The sequence below is a fragment of the Tursiops truncatus genome, chromosome 11 (genome assembly GCF_011762595.2).
Source record: "Tursiops truncatus isolate mTurTru1 chromosome 11, mTurTru1.mat.Y, whole genome shotgun sequence".
Classification (NCBI taxonomy): domain Eukaryota; kingdom Metazoa; phylum Chordata; class Mammalia; order Artiodactyla; family Delphinidae; genus Tursiops; species Tursiops truncatus.
In genome coordinates, this window is record NC_047044.1 from 31,030,883 (window position 1) to 31,046,500 (window position 15,618).

General features: G+C 38.1%; 1 long non-coding RNA gene across 1 annotated transcript in view; it reads right to left on the reverse strand.

Moving 5' to 3' along the window:
- Positions 1-15,618, reverse strand: part of LOC141275839 (uncharacterized) — a 166,320-nt gene that overhangs the window by 60,720 nt on the left and 89,982 nt on the right. The gene's annotated exons all lie outside the window — the stretch shown is intronic.

Sequence of the window (15,618 nt, forward strand, 5' to 3'; positions counted from 1 at the left end):
CTCATCCAGATAATGAGGATGTTTGTAACACCTGCTCTGCCTCCTTCCTACAGAGTGGATATCAGGATCAAAGGAATAGATATAAAAATAGATTCTGAATTTTAAGATGTTCCACAAATGTTAGATAAGAGAAAGAACAATGAAATAACACTGTAGGTTCAAAAAGGATACATTTCCAGATTTGACTTAAAACAAACAAAAATAAATTGTGCTTCTTTAGAAAGCCATGTGTATTATCCATTAACTATTGCTATCAGTTATCTAACAAACTATCCCAAAATTTACTGGCTTAACTTATTTCATCATGATTCTGTGAGTTAGAAATTTGGGCTGGGTTCACTTGGGTAGTTCTTCTGCTATTCTCATCTGGAGTTATTCATACAACTGCAATCATCTGGAGGTTTAACTGGGGTTGGATGGTATAAGCTGGTTATGTTTCTGATGATTACTATTGGCTGTCAGATAGTTGGTTGAGGGACCTTCAGAGGGGAGGGTTCTTCTTGCTCCAGGAGGCCTTTTACCTTCAGTTTGTTAGATTAGGTTTCCTCACATGGTACCTCAGCACAGTGATTCAAGGGGGTGAGAACAGAAGCTGTAAGGTCACCTGGAACCTAAGCTTAAAAGTCCTCTATCATCATTTCTGCTGTATTCTATTGGTCAAACCAAGTAATAGCCCAACTGAAATTTAAGGGCTGGGAAAATAGACTCTGCCTCTGGATGGGGGAAGTGGACAAGTCACATTACAAAAGCCCACAGGGATGGGAGGAAGTATTGTGGTCATTTTCGCAGACAATTTACCACACCACAATTCGGTATTTGATTACTCATCTTTTAAATTATTGGTAAAGGAAGGACACTCCTTGAGGGAGTTTCATTTGCACAAATCCCAAAGAAAAAGTCACATTTTCAATAACCTGAATGGGAGAAGATTTGAAAATGAATAGACAAATGTATATGTATAACTGATCACTTTGCTGTATACCTGAAACTAACACAACATTGTTAATTAACTATACTCCAATATAAAGTAAAAATTAAAAAAAAATAGTAAGTCAATGGCAAAAGTGAATCCATTAGATAGCAAGTACCAGAATAAGTTAGGAAAAGACAAGGCAGAATACATGGTCAAGATAACCATACTGAGAACTATGTGGGTTAAACCAAAGGAAAGGGGTATTAAAGCCATGCATTAAGTAAAGTCACCTTAGGGTAAAAGACTAGAAATCATAGTGAAGGGCATAACTGGAAAGATTTTTGGAGAAGCAGATAATATAAATGAGAGTTCTCTCAATAGGACCCAAGTAGGATTGAGCAGGAAGGAAATCAGGGTATACGTAGCATCATTTCTAGAGGTAGCAAGAGCAGGTGCTGTATTTGGTCCATGATCCAATACATGAAGTTGTGTGAGGACAGGTAGGGTCAAATAGCCTCAGTTAATTGGCGTATGCCAAACTAGGAAGACGCTGACCAAGAGGAAAAGTTAGGTTCACAAATTTGAAAATCGATACAGGAACGAAAGAGAATCCCACCAGAATCAGTTCCTAGGGTGATCTGAATAATTTTCTCAGTTGGCATCTTTTCAGCCTGTTAATAGTGTATGTACTAATTACTTATCAGCAGCCATTCAAAAACACATATTCAGCATGCACAATGTTTTAAGCACCAAACTAGGCTGTGGGGATACAGGTCAAGCAAAATGTATTCAAGGGCTTACAGACATTATCAATACAAGTGATAATAGTTATAATAAGACAAAGTCTAGGAGAAGTCATAGAAGGCACGTCTCATTCAGGCTTGGATACAGGGCAGGCTTCCTGGAAGATTAATGTCTAAGCTGGGGCCACAAACATGGGAAATTATCACTGCATGGTGGGGAGAGGAGTGCTGGCTGTATCCTTAAAGGAACCTTAGGCCAAGTACTGCTGGACATATTTATAGAACTCTTGCTTGACAGTTTTGCTCTTAGAATTATAATAACCATAATTACAATTGTTATCAACTACTAAATTCCTACTGCATGCTATACACTGTACTAGGCTCTCTATATTATCATTAGTCTTCACAAAAACAAATTGCATAGAGTATCTATTCCATTGCACACACACACACAAACACACACACACACACACACACATACACAAATGCAGAGTTGGATAGGTTAGTAAGATATAGAGGTTGGTTTAGTGCCAAACCATAGCCCTTTACTCTAGGGTATATGGCCTTTTGATAAGACCATGGCAGACAAATCAGAAATTGTGTTTACCACCATCCTTGCTACTCTCAGAAAGACCATCAATTAATCTCAGCTAAAGGACTGCTTATTTCTAAAAAAAACTTGCTTGTGTCTTACATCGTGTGCATCTTAAATTCTTTGACTTCTTCAACAAGGAAATAATGGTCATGCACATTTATGTTCAACCAATATGTAGATGTGGCTATTTAATAATATTTTTCTTTTGAAAATTGAAAGCAGTGTTTCACAACAGGGTTATACAAATTTCTGTATCTCTGAAGGGATAGCATATTAGCTTGCAAAGCTTACTCAATGTCATACTTTTAATTTTGAAAAGGGAAAGTCATATTGTTTTTGTAATTGTTTTGTATTGTTTTTTAACAGAAATGAGCACCACAGAATCTTCTGTGCTGATACTAGAGAGGCAGATGATATTGATTCTGAGAGGGGTTTGATGGGGAGAGGAAGATTTTTGCTGCTGTGTAAGTGGAAAGGATGAACATTTAAAATACACACACACATACACACACACACACACACACACACACACACACACTCACTCAAAGGGTCCGTGATCTAATAAAAAGATGAAAAATATCTTACAAAAGAATGGACATATCTTCTTTTTGGATACTTTCTGATTAGAGTAGGAATTATATAGTTGGGGGAGGGGCTTGGGGTACATTAGAGTCACAGTGTGGATCCTTACCTTCATTCCTAAGTTTAGCAGGAAGTCTTTCAGAATATAATACTGAGAACTTGTAAGACTACCTTCGACTTACAGTGGTCCATTTGGTGAATAAGGAACGTTAAGTTTTCATAAAAGCAAATTTATACATTCTTAGTCTCTAAGATACTGGCTACAAAAATCTTTCAGATTTTAGCCTTCGTTTATAAGGTTACACTTAGAAACATGTATACAGACTTGTACATAGTAAAAGCAGCAAAAAAGGTACAGTTATCCTATTACTGGGGTGTCAATAATTTCTCCAAGTCAAGCAGGTTTGTGGATTTCATTTGAAGAACACATTTGCTGTGCATGGTGAAACATCTTTTGAAAAGACTGATCGATGATTGGTGACCAAAGAAAAATGACACATATGGAATATAAAGTTGGAGACATGAACACAACCAGCTTCAGAGAGAAACAGTGCAAGTGTATTTAGAATGGACAGCAGGCTTTGCAATCTGTTGCACTGGAGTTTTAGGGACTTACCAGAGACAGTGTTTGTTATTGCAGAACATTTTGCTTCCCAGGAGGAAGGAAGATTAACCAAAAGAAATACAACATTGAAAATTACACAGATGATACAGCAAAATAAAATCCTAGACTATAAGCCACAAAAGGCCCAATATATTAGCTTGGGAATTACTAGAGTGGCCCACAATCTAGTGCTTCCATCCTAACGATGTTTATAGAAAGAGAAGATTGAGTAATGCTTGCCCTGGCTTTTCAGCAAAGCCCCTGCTACCACCTCCCACAATCCCCACTCTTTTGTGGCTTCTTGGGCTTCTGTAATTTCCTTTTGACACATTTGACTTTTTGTCTCCTAAAATCTGGTTTGCCTGGGGAATGTGTGTCAAAAATCAGGCCTTATTTACTCATTGGGAAAGTGACCACTAGTGTGGAGTTGGGCATACCTAATGGGAAGAAAGAAAGAAGGGCCACGTGCTCACCCACCCGCCACACAGGACAGCCACTTCTGGGCAATGTGCCATCTTGTTCCAAACAGCGCAATGAAAACCGCAGGTCAGGCCAATTGGCGTCTCAGGCCTAGAGTATGCTGGTTAATTGATGTTCTAGCCAGAAGCCTTCTCTAAGTTTCAGAAATTCCTTCTTTGTATTCTGAGATATCTGAAATTCTTCTCTCTCCCTTAAGAGGACAATCCCTAGGGTTGTTTAAAAATGCATTTGCTCTTTAATTCAACAACATTCAACCATTGAGATGGTTAAGTTAGCTTGTAAATAATGTTTCTATGATGTTTAACCTAGTTTCTTAACCCAGTAATTACTTTCGTTTTTATTTATTCTTCCTGGTACAGCAATCCTATGAAAGAAAGATAAAATGTAAAACATTTCAAAATAGCTCTATTTCATTATGGAAGAAGGAGATAGTATTATTTTTCCTTTAGGGTCATATTTTATAGTTTTGAATCCTGTTATGGTAAAGCTGGAGGAACTCATCAGTTGATACTCAATGTTTATTGGCCATTCCCATGCTGTACTTCCTATTGGCTCTCTATAAAAATAACAACAATAACAGCAACAATAACAAAAACAAATATATTGATGAAAATAATGACATTGAGAACTCTAACTAGAAAATTTGTAATTCCTCACTGAATAGCCTATTATTGACCCCTATTATATTATGTTATTGTACTGTTATTATAATAATAGTTGATCTTTATTGTGGGTTTACTTTGTACCAGGTGGCTTACTAAGCACTTTACATGTATTTTCACATTTAACCAATATGATAGCCCTTTAAAGTAGTACTAATAATATCTCCATTTTATAGGGTTTGAATTGATGTTTAAAGCAATTTATTTGAGGTAATGTAGCTTACTAGTGACAAAGCAGGGATTGCAATGTGTGTATCTGTCTGACTCTAAGGTCCCCAAGTTCTTCAACCACTGCTTTACTTACTACCTCTACTATTCTTAGCCTCTTGAACAAGTTTCTCTTAAGTGCTGGTCTGCTCTTTGATTTTAAGTTTAGCTAAATTCAACTAACACTTGTTGAACCCTTACACAGTCCCAGGCATACAACCAAAATGTTTCTCTTGACATAGGTGTCTTTGCCTCCCTACTTTGCAGTTTCCTTAATGTAAATAAAGATAACAATACCTACCTCATAGGATAGTTAAGTATATTATGAGTAAAAGATAGCTATCATTATTAAAAAAATAAGTTCCTGGCATAAGGTGGGTAATCAATAAATGTTGGATGGATGAATGAATGAAGGTATAGTGAGACAGAGTCTTGTCTATAAGAAGTTAATAGTACGGTTGTGGGAGCAACAGAAATACCTTAGCTATCTGTGCTTCAATACCATGAGTTTTATATTGATAAGACACACAGGTTCTACTGGTGCAGAAATGAGCACATTAACCTTGGGCAGGAATGACAAGGCAGCAAATTCTGGGAGGTTTCTTGGAGGAGGAAAGGAAAAAAGGTTAAAAAAAAAAAAGGCAGGCTGGAAATGTCAGTGTGGCTCAAGGATTACAGTGGGAAAGACAAGAAAGAAGAAAACCAGTTAGGAGATTATTTGATTATTGTAATCCTTAGGACAAAAAAAAGAAAATTGATGAAAGTTTGAACTTGGCAGTGATAGGGAATGAAAAGATAAGGATGAATTCCAGGGGTATTGGAGTGTTTGGCAAGGCTTAGTGACTGATTAAATGCAGGAGGTGGACGAGAAGGACACAGAACTGTTTCTGGCTTGTTCAACTCTACAGAGGATGACGTCATCGAGATGAGAAACACAGGTTCCACAGTGTAATTCTGGGGAAGTTATTATCTTCTTAATCTTTACTTTCCTTCTGTGTAAACTTAAGATAGTAACAGTCCTTATCACATATAGTTGGGGTGAGGCTAAGGTGATATGACAACAGGTGAACAGTTTAGCACAATGGCTGGCACTCAGTAAGTGCTCGATACATAGCTCTCTTACTCTGTGGGGTTGGCAGTAGGGCTGGAACAGCAAAGAGCCAATACTTTCAGTGATGTGGTATCTAGTACGAGTTGCTTATAAGTTATCTAGATCAGTGTATGGAATGCCTGAAAGAACATCTGGCAGTTTGTGAATGTCAGGAAAAGAAGACACACCCTTTGGGCTGAAATATAATTTTAGAGATGTTTTCAGTTTAAGTACAAGAGATCACAAAATCAAGCATGGCCCTTTCTGAGGCTTGATAATAGGGTTAGCCAGTAAGGAAGGCATGTTGGAGGAGGAGTCTCTGCCACTCCCACTAGAGGACAAATCTAGGACTCTCACAGCCTCTATAATTCCATCTTCAAAAGCAGACTGTGACTGCTTGCTTCTGGAATGCAGTAGTTGCCACCCAAACCCAGAAAACTATCTTCCTTCCTCCAAATTGCACTTTGGGCGTCATAATCACTCTTGACTTACTAATGGGGGGCAGTTAAATCTACTTTTTAATTCAGATTTAACTGGTATGTTATCATGCTCAACCTATCGCTATTTTCTATTTGAGCACAGCTATTTAGTCTGTAATCATTTCTCCCACCTTATCTTTTTTTACTGCTTGAAATTGGTTTTTGGTTCATTTTACCATTTAAAATTTCCTCATGGTATTGATATTTAAAATAGCCCATGGTCTTTGGCTCTTTATTTATAAAATAAAATTGTATTTAGTTTATTCCTTAGTGAGATTCATCCCCTATTTTACTCAGGAACTGGAGTGAGAGGTGGACTCTTGCATTTTGTGGGATTTTTAATGACTGCCTGTATTTTAAAAGTAAGTGAATGTGAAAGATGAACCCTTTATTCATACTAAATCGAACCATTTAGCACTCAGCCTTATATGAAAAGAAAATCCATGATATCCAATAGCCAACTATTTGCCAAATCCGTGAAATGTCTGGCTCTAGGATTTTTATGTCATTTTTTACAGCAAATAACTGACTTATAGATTAACTTCAGTTCTTAAGGTATCACATAGACATGTAGATGTATTCTTTTTAAATTATTATGCAGACCAACTCAAGTCATAAAAAGCACAATTCAGTTTCTTCATGAAGCAAAGTGAAGCACAGTTAAAAAATATATATATGGGGGCTTCCCTGGTGGCGCAGTGGTTGAGAGTCCGCCTGCTGATGTGGGGGGCGCGGGTTCGTGCCCCGGTCGGTCTGGGAGGATCCCATGTGCCGCGCAGCGGCTGGGCCCGTGAGCCGTGGCCGCTGAGCCTGCGCGTCCGGAGCCTGTGCTCCGCGACGGGAAAGGCCGAGACAGTGAGAGGCCCGCGTACCGCAAAAAAAAAAAAAAAAAATATATATATATATATATGTGTATATATATATATAGACCTTCTGAGGAAAGTAAAGCAGAAATATTTCCCATTAATAGAACATTTAACAAACACAAAAAATAATTTGAAGAACATTTTCAGCTAAGGAATTTGGGGGAGTAAATTAATAGTACAGTTTGTCGAATCTTTGCCTGACATGTACTGTTTATGCAAAATGTTGCCAGCAGACTCATATCTTAATTCACCCAACACCAAATGCAGTCCAGCCTGTTTATGTAACCTAAGAACTCACTCTATAAGTGACTGTTTTTTCTTGGATTTCTTGAATAGGTATTCACGGTAAATAAACTGACATTTTAAAACTTTCTTCGATTTGGAAGCTGTTTAAATATTTAAAGAATAGAATAAGTTCCAAATTTGTTTATGAGAAAATGAACATCAATGACTCTCTTCTGTAGTCTGTACTAAGGCACAAGAGCAGATTTCTGATTAGATTTTACACATTTTGAATATTTTAGAGTGCACATTCATTTTTTTTTTTTTTAGATGTTGGGGGTAGGAGTTTTTTAATTAATTAATTTATTTTTGCTGTGTTGGGTCTTCATTTCTGTGCGACGGCTATCTCTAGTTGTGGCAAGCGGGGGCCACTCTTCATCGTGGTGCACGGGCCTCTCTATCATGGCCTCTCTTGTTGCAGAGCACAGGCTCCAGACGCGCAGGCTCAGTAGTTGTGGCTCACGGGCCTAGTTGCTCTGCGGCATGTGGGATCCTCCCAGACCAGGGCTTGAACCCGTGTCCCCTGCATTAGCAGGCAGATTCTCAACCACTGCCCCACCAGGGAAGCCCCACATTCATTTTTATTTGTCAAAATTTTAATCCACTTGTTATATTGCAGAATAAACATCTTATTGAAGATTTATCTTGTAGATTTGTTTCCCTTTTTCTTTCCATGACCAGAAGGTCACCTTGTTGTCTTTAGCCTGGTAAGCTACCTTTGAGGAAACAAATCACTCCCTTTCTGACTGTGTGTGTGTGTGCATGCACGCACAGGTGGGAGGAGGAAATTACGGGGTTCTTTGGGGCAATCAGAATTACCACCCCAGGTAGTTAGGCAGGTTACCCCATAGCAGTGCTTATTTAAAAAGGGTGTCATGACCCCCTTTATCTTTCAGGAGCATAAAAAGAATTGAAACTTTGGAGTGAGATACCCCAGTGAAGGAAAGGGCAAGATGGTTTTAAGTTTGCAGATGGACACGAGAATTAATTCTGACACTCTTTTTTAAAAAATAATTTTATTTAATTAATTATTATTATTATTTTTGGCTGCATTGGGTCTTCATTGCTGTGCGCGGGCTTTTCTCTCGAGTTGCGGCAAGCAGGGGCTACTCTTTATTGCGGTGCGCAGGCTTCTCACTGCAGTGGCTTCTCTTGTTGTGGAGCACGGGCTATAGGCGTGCAGGCTTCAGTAGTTGCAGTACGTGGGCTCAGTATTTGCAGCACATGGGCCCTAGAGTACTTGAGCTTCAGTAGTTGTGGCACATGGGCTCAGTAGTTGTGGCACACGGGCTTAGTTGCTCTGCAGCATGTGGGATCTTCCAGGACGAGGGCTTGAACCGTGTCCCCTGCATTGACAGGTGGATTCTTAACCACCTGGGACCAGGGAAGTCCCAATTCTGACACTCTTGAAGCAGCATTTTAAGGGATTGGCCAGCCTGAGGTGTTGTAAACAATACCAGGCTGAGGTTGGCTTGGGAGAAAATTCACGTTCCTGTGCGGGGACCTGGACCCAGGGTACATCCCCATCACCTCTGTGACTGTAAAGCCTTTAGAACCAAAAGCAGTGACAGGCTTCTCTCCTTGGGGAGTGAAGGTCAATCTTCCCACCCTTCAGACTCCTTGGACCATGGGCTTCCTACCAATCTGACAGGTGAGGATTTGACTGGTTTTATTTTTTTTAAATAAGCAAAACTACCATAATTTAAAATTGGTATAGCAATTCATAGCAGCTTTATTTTAGGTGACTTCAGCATTTTTGCTTTCTTTTGCAACATGTACCAGCATTAAGCACTATGCCCTAGTGTCAGAGCTAATTGCATTTTCAGGCAGTGGGTTACCATGTTGGGGCAAGTGGTTGGAAATACAAAATAAGGAGCAGAAACTGAGGGTATCTTTTTGAATATAGAGTTCCATCTCACCTGAAGATACGTTAATCTCTTGGGTAGTTCAGACTACTAAACTGTCTCTAGAGTGGCAAATAACAGAAAAAAATAGAGACAGCGAAGAGACAGCTTAAGTGGTTGTGTCTTGGAGGTAACTGAAGTGCTCTGCGCCAAGGCCACAATGACTACAGCAGGAAGTTTCAAGGAGCTAAAACTGTGTTTGGGAATATAGGCCATGCTGGTTGAATTTCTTAACTCTTACCAAAATATTAAAAAATATATACACCCCCTAATTTAACAATTCTACTATTGAACATGTTTCCTAAAGAAGTAAAAGCACTATTATGTGAGAAGAAATGTAAATGTAGGAAGAGATGGAGATTTTTATATTAATTTATTGACACAAACATAGAGATGTTTATGGCAGGACTGTTTGTGGTGGACAAAAAAAAAACTGGGAAATTGAAAAGATTTAACAATAGACGAATGGTTCAATACATTTTGGCACATCCATGCTATGCAATATTATGCAAAATTTAAAGAATGATCTACAATTATATGTGCATTGTTCCAGACTGATTACTAGGTTACAAAAGTAAATTTAGGGTGATGTGCATAATATGATAACATGATCCCTTTGTACTAAATCAAAATAAAAACTGTGTGTGTGTGTGTGTGTGTGTGTGTGGCACGTGCACAGGTGCACATTTTTGTGAGTATGGAGAAAGATGTGGAAGGATACACCAGACTGTTATTTGTTATCTCACTGGAGCAGGATTGGAAGAGTTGATGGGGTAGAAGGTAGGATCTATAAACTAAATCACTTTTAATGACTAGGTTTGTTTAGAGCTGCTTGATTATCAGAGTTTTCAAATTCAGTCTCTTTAAAATGAAAAACAAAACAACAACAAAAAACACAAAAAATTGGCCTAAAGTTGCCAATTTTTTACTTTGTCAAAATAGAACATTTAAATATTTATATTATCAATATTTTATAAAAGAAAAGACATTTAAAACAAAAAGAAAGGAAAGGCATGAGCTAGAGGTGTTCTTTCCAAGAAAGATAAGCTTTCTTTCTTGGAAAGATAACCACATGTAATATTGCTCTTATTTTTCTCAACATAATTCAGTGAAAACCTTATCATGGAACAAGTTTATGAGCCATTTGTCTAGTGGAAAGCACTGAACTCGGAGTCAGGACATTCAGATTTTAGCACTCACTTTCTCAGCTTTAGACAACTTAACCCCTCTGGGCTATCTCATCTGGAAGGTTCATCAGAGAAGTCTTTAAAGCCCTTTTGCCTTGTAACATCTTATTATTCGTGATGATTTCACTTCTCACTCTTCTAACAACTCCTCTGTTCTTTGTTTTTATTCATTCATTCATTTAGCAAATGTTTATCGAGCACTTATCTATAGATCTGGCATTGTGATTGCCACTGGGAATGTAGCCATGAACAAGATAGGCAAAGTCCTTTTTCTCTGAAAGGTTAAATTCTCTTGGAGGGACAATAAGGAAGCCAGTGAGTAAATAGAGAATTATAGATTGTGGCAAGTGCCTCTGTGGCAATAAATAGGCTGATGTAATGGAGTGTGAATGTGGAGGCTTTAAGGAAAAGTAACCTCAGCTGAGTTTCCAAGGAAGGGCTTTCTGTGGATTTGAGCTGAGACCTGAAGAATGAGCAGGCATCAGCGACATGGGATCTGGATAAAGAGCACACCATGCAGAGGTAACAGTTCATGAATTGGTAAAGGACTTGGTGACTCCAGGGACAGAAAGGAGGCCAGAGAAGCTGAAGTGTAATGAACAAATGGGAGAGGGGAGTGAAGGAGTAGGTTTGACAAAAAAAAGGATAAAGAAGTGGGCAGCCAGATCACAGACTGAATTTTCATATAAATGCAATGGGAAGCCATTAAAAGGTTCTAAGCAGGAGAACAATATGATCTGATTTATATTTTTTAAATGACCACTGGCTGCTGGGTGAACAGTGGATGGTTTGGATGGCAGGGACAACAATTTGGAAGCTATTGCAGCAGTCCAGGTAAGATATGATGCTACTTTGGATTAGGACTGTAATGAAGAAAATAGAGTGGAGTGGAACAATGCACGTGTATTTTGGAAGTCAGATAGACTAGAATTTCTGGATTGGTTGCAAGGGATAAAAGGAAGGAAAGAACCAAGGCTCACTCCATTGTTTCTGAGTTGGGAAACTAGATAGAAGGTGGTACCACTTACTGAGATGGAGAGAGGACCCAGAATGTAACAGGATTTTTTTTCCCTTATTGGGAGTTGGGTGTGGGAATCAAGAAACTTGTTTCAACTGTGAAGAGCTGGAAATGCTGATTAGCCATCCAGGTAGAGACATCAAGTAGTGGTTAAGGGGCTCAGGGGAAAAGTCAGGGCAGGAGATAGACATTGAGACTCATCAGCATATGGATGATGTTTAAAGTTATTTAAAGAGAAAGAGAGTGTTGAAGCTTCAGCCCTAGGCAGCTCAACATCTATACGTTGATTCCAGATCTACCAGCAAAGCTAACTAAGAAACAGTGATCTGTGAGGTAGGAAGGAAAATCCATGGTGTGCTAAGATGTCTGTAATTTATTTTAAAATACCTCAGCATAGACACTGTGATATGATGTATGTGACATCAACTGCCTTACTTAGGAGTTCATGGAGAATAGTAGGCTCAACATTTAATCAGAAAAGATTACACTCTGGGACATCTTTATTTTATGCTGGCGTAAGAAGCTCTACTTATATTGGAAGTGGTGTTTCATTGATGAAATTAGCTTTTCAATTAACAAGAGGATGTTTATAAATGTTTTCATTATTAAAAATTAGTTTTATTTAAGTTATGTGAGATGCTTCTCATACACAGGATAGTAAAAATATGTAATTTTGTACCTAGTGCATGGAAGTATTCAATAATTGTTGGATGTGTTTGTTTGTTTTTTCTCATTCCTTTGAAGCCACTATTTCTCTAAAATTCCTAATTTGTATATAATTTCCAGAACTATTCTTTAACTGTTCTCTTACTCTGGTGTTTCTACTATGTCATTTGCTCTCTCTTTAAGGCACTTAAAAATTTTGCTCAGAGCCTGGAACAAGAATACTTAATGGCAGACCTATCTTTATAAATCACCAGAATTAACAAAAGGTTTTAAAATATGTATAATGTTATGTCCTCCCAGAGGCTTGTTATTAAACACTTAAAATATTGAAGGAATATTTTATGTCAATTATGGGAGGAAAAACTTAGAAAAAGATTTAAAATAGTGAAGTAGAAGAGCAGAAAGAAGAAAGGAAAAAAGTGGTCTGGGGAGATTAGACTGAAGGGCTTCATGCATGCACATGCCAAATATAAACTATTTCTGTCAATGGTCATTTTTGCTACTGGGCCACAGAAATGGACCACATCGTTCCCTGGTGATCTTTAGCAAGGGTAAGGAAGATGGTTTGCTGATATTTAACCACACTAAAATATCGCCCCAGGAGAGTGTGTTTTTGAAATTTGTAAGAGCTCCCATCACACTGTGGTTTGTGATTTGAACAAAATGCCCTAGAATGAGCTCTGAAACAGCCCAAATATTGCAGCCTGACTCATGTTCTCGTCTAAACTGCTCACAGTAAAAGACAAGCAAAGTACCCCAAATACCACAGAGTAGGCCCTTCAGATAACACTATTTTACTGGTGGAAAAGATAAACACTTTTTTGCCCAAATTTCCATTGTGATCAAGGAAAATTTGCTGAAGAAGCAGTACTAATCTACAGAGAATTGTGAAACTGATGAGAGGTTCAAGTTACCCATGATTTGCTTTACAGCCAAAACAAATGCAATATTTAGAAGCTTTCCCATAGGTATCTAAGGGAAAAGGGGAATTTTCACTGTGATACAAATACTTTTTTTAGGAAAAGGATATTGTGATCCTGATACGAGAAAGCATGTTCTTAATCTGTGTCTCTAGCTTACTTACATGAGATGAGCAAATTAATGTGTTGTGGTTTTTTTAACTTAAAATGACTCTCTTCACCCCATACGAATTATCTGCAGGTTTTCTAATTAGGTAAAGTGAAGTAAAGCAGTAACAGCCGGACTCTCTGCCCAAGTCTTTTCACTGGATCTGTTAACAAGAATTTCTCTACAACAGCTTGTTCAAAGACTCTTGTTAAAATTTTAGGCCATAAAAGTAAATCTACTGAAAGTGTATAGGCATTCTCTGTACCCATAGAAACCTGTCTGCTTCTTTCTGAATTAATCTGCTGCTGCTGTCCTACAGGAATGGTCTAAGGATGTATGTATGCAAAGTCACAGATTAATTCACAAAAGAAAAGGCAGTTTTGTTTGTTGACATTGTTGACATTGGACAAGCTTTATAGGTTCAGATTAACACTCATTGAAAAACCCAAAGGCAAATAAAAAGCAAATGCTCTTTTGTAATATAGACTTTCAGGAAGAAGACTTAGTATAAATACCTAGGGACAATTTTAAAATTTACAAGATACTATATTTCACATACGTATATGCTTTATAACACAGCAAATATTATGGGTAGTTCTCATAATACTCTTACTGGAGGTAGTTGATGAGATGGTCACATTCCTGAAGAGAAAGGCAGCCTGTGTCCATGTGGAGTCTTTTTCAAAATTCTATAACTTTGGGAAGCAGTATGAAGTAGTAGTTAAGAGCACAGACTCTGAAGTCACACTGTTTTCTTATCCCAGGTCTATCACCTGCTCACTGTCTGGTATTGATCAAGTTAGTCTCTCTGTGCCTCCATCTTTGCATCTATACAATAAGAGTTACAATAATATCTAACTCTTAGAGTTGTTTTGGAATTAGATGAGATCCATCTCTTTATTTTATTTTTTTAAATTAATTAATTTATTTTTGGCTGCATTGGGTCTTCAGTTGCTGCACGCGGGCTTTCTCTAGTTGCAGCTAGTGGGGGCTATGCTTTTTTGCAGTGTGTGGGCTTCTCATTGTGGTGGCTTCTTTTTGTTGTGGAGCACAGGCTCTAGGCACGCTGGCTTCAGTAGTTGTGGCACACGGGCTTCAGTAGTTGTGGCACACAGGCTTAGTTGCTCCGTGGCATGTGGGATCTTCCCGGACCAGGGCTCAAACCCATGTCCCCTGCATTGGCAGGTGGATTCTTAACCACTGCACCACCAGGAAAGTCTGATCCATCTTTTTAGAAACTTCTTAATAGATTTTTTTTTTTTTAAGAGCAGATTTAGGTTCGCAGCAAGAGTGAGAGGAGGAAGGTACAGAGATTCCCCGTATAGCCCCTGACCCCACACGTGCTTGGCCTCGCCCACTGTCAACATCCCCCACCAGAGTGGTACACTTGCTACAACTGATGAACCTAGACTGACACATCATAATCACCATAGTTCACAATGGGATTCATTCTTGGTGTTGTACATTCTATAGGTTTTGACCCATGTGACATGTATAATGACATATATCCACCATTACAATATCATACAGACTAATTTCACAGCCCTAAAAAACATCTTGCTTCATCTAGTCAACCCCCCTCCCCTCAAACTCATGGCAACCACTGATCTTTTTACTGTCTCCATAGTTTTGCCTTTTCTAGAATGTCATACAGTTGGAATCATATAGCCTTTTTAGATTGACTTCTTTTACTTAGTAATATGCATTTAAGCTTCATGTCTTTTAATGTCTTGATAGCTCATTTCTTTTTTTAGCTCTACTGAGGTATAATTGACAAAATTATAATATATTTAAAGTGTACAATGTGATGATTTGATATATGTACACATTGTAAAAGGCTTCCCACAGTCGAGTTAACACATCCATCATCTAACATAGTTACCTTTTTTTTTTTTTTTGTGAGAACACTTAAGTTCTACTCTTAGCAAATTCCAATTACATAATACAGTACTGTGAACGATAGTCACCATGTTACACATTAGATCCTTATTCGTCTTAAAATTGAATGTTTGTACCATTCTACACTGTTTCTATGAGTTTGACTTTTTTTTTTCAGAATCCACATATAAGTGATACCATGTAATATTTGTCTTTCTCTGACTGGCTTAATTCACTTAGCATAATGCCCTCCAGGTTCACCCATGTAGTTGTTATGGCAGGATTTCCTTCTTTCTCATGGCTGAATAATAGTCCACTGAATAGATATACCATATTTTCTTGATCCATTCATCTGTTAATAGACACTTAAGTTGTTTCCATACTTTGGTTATTG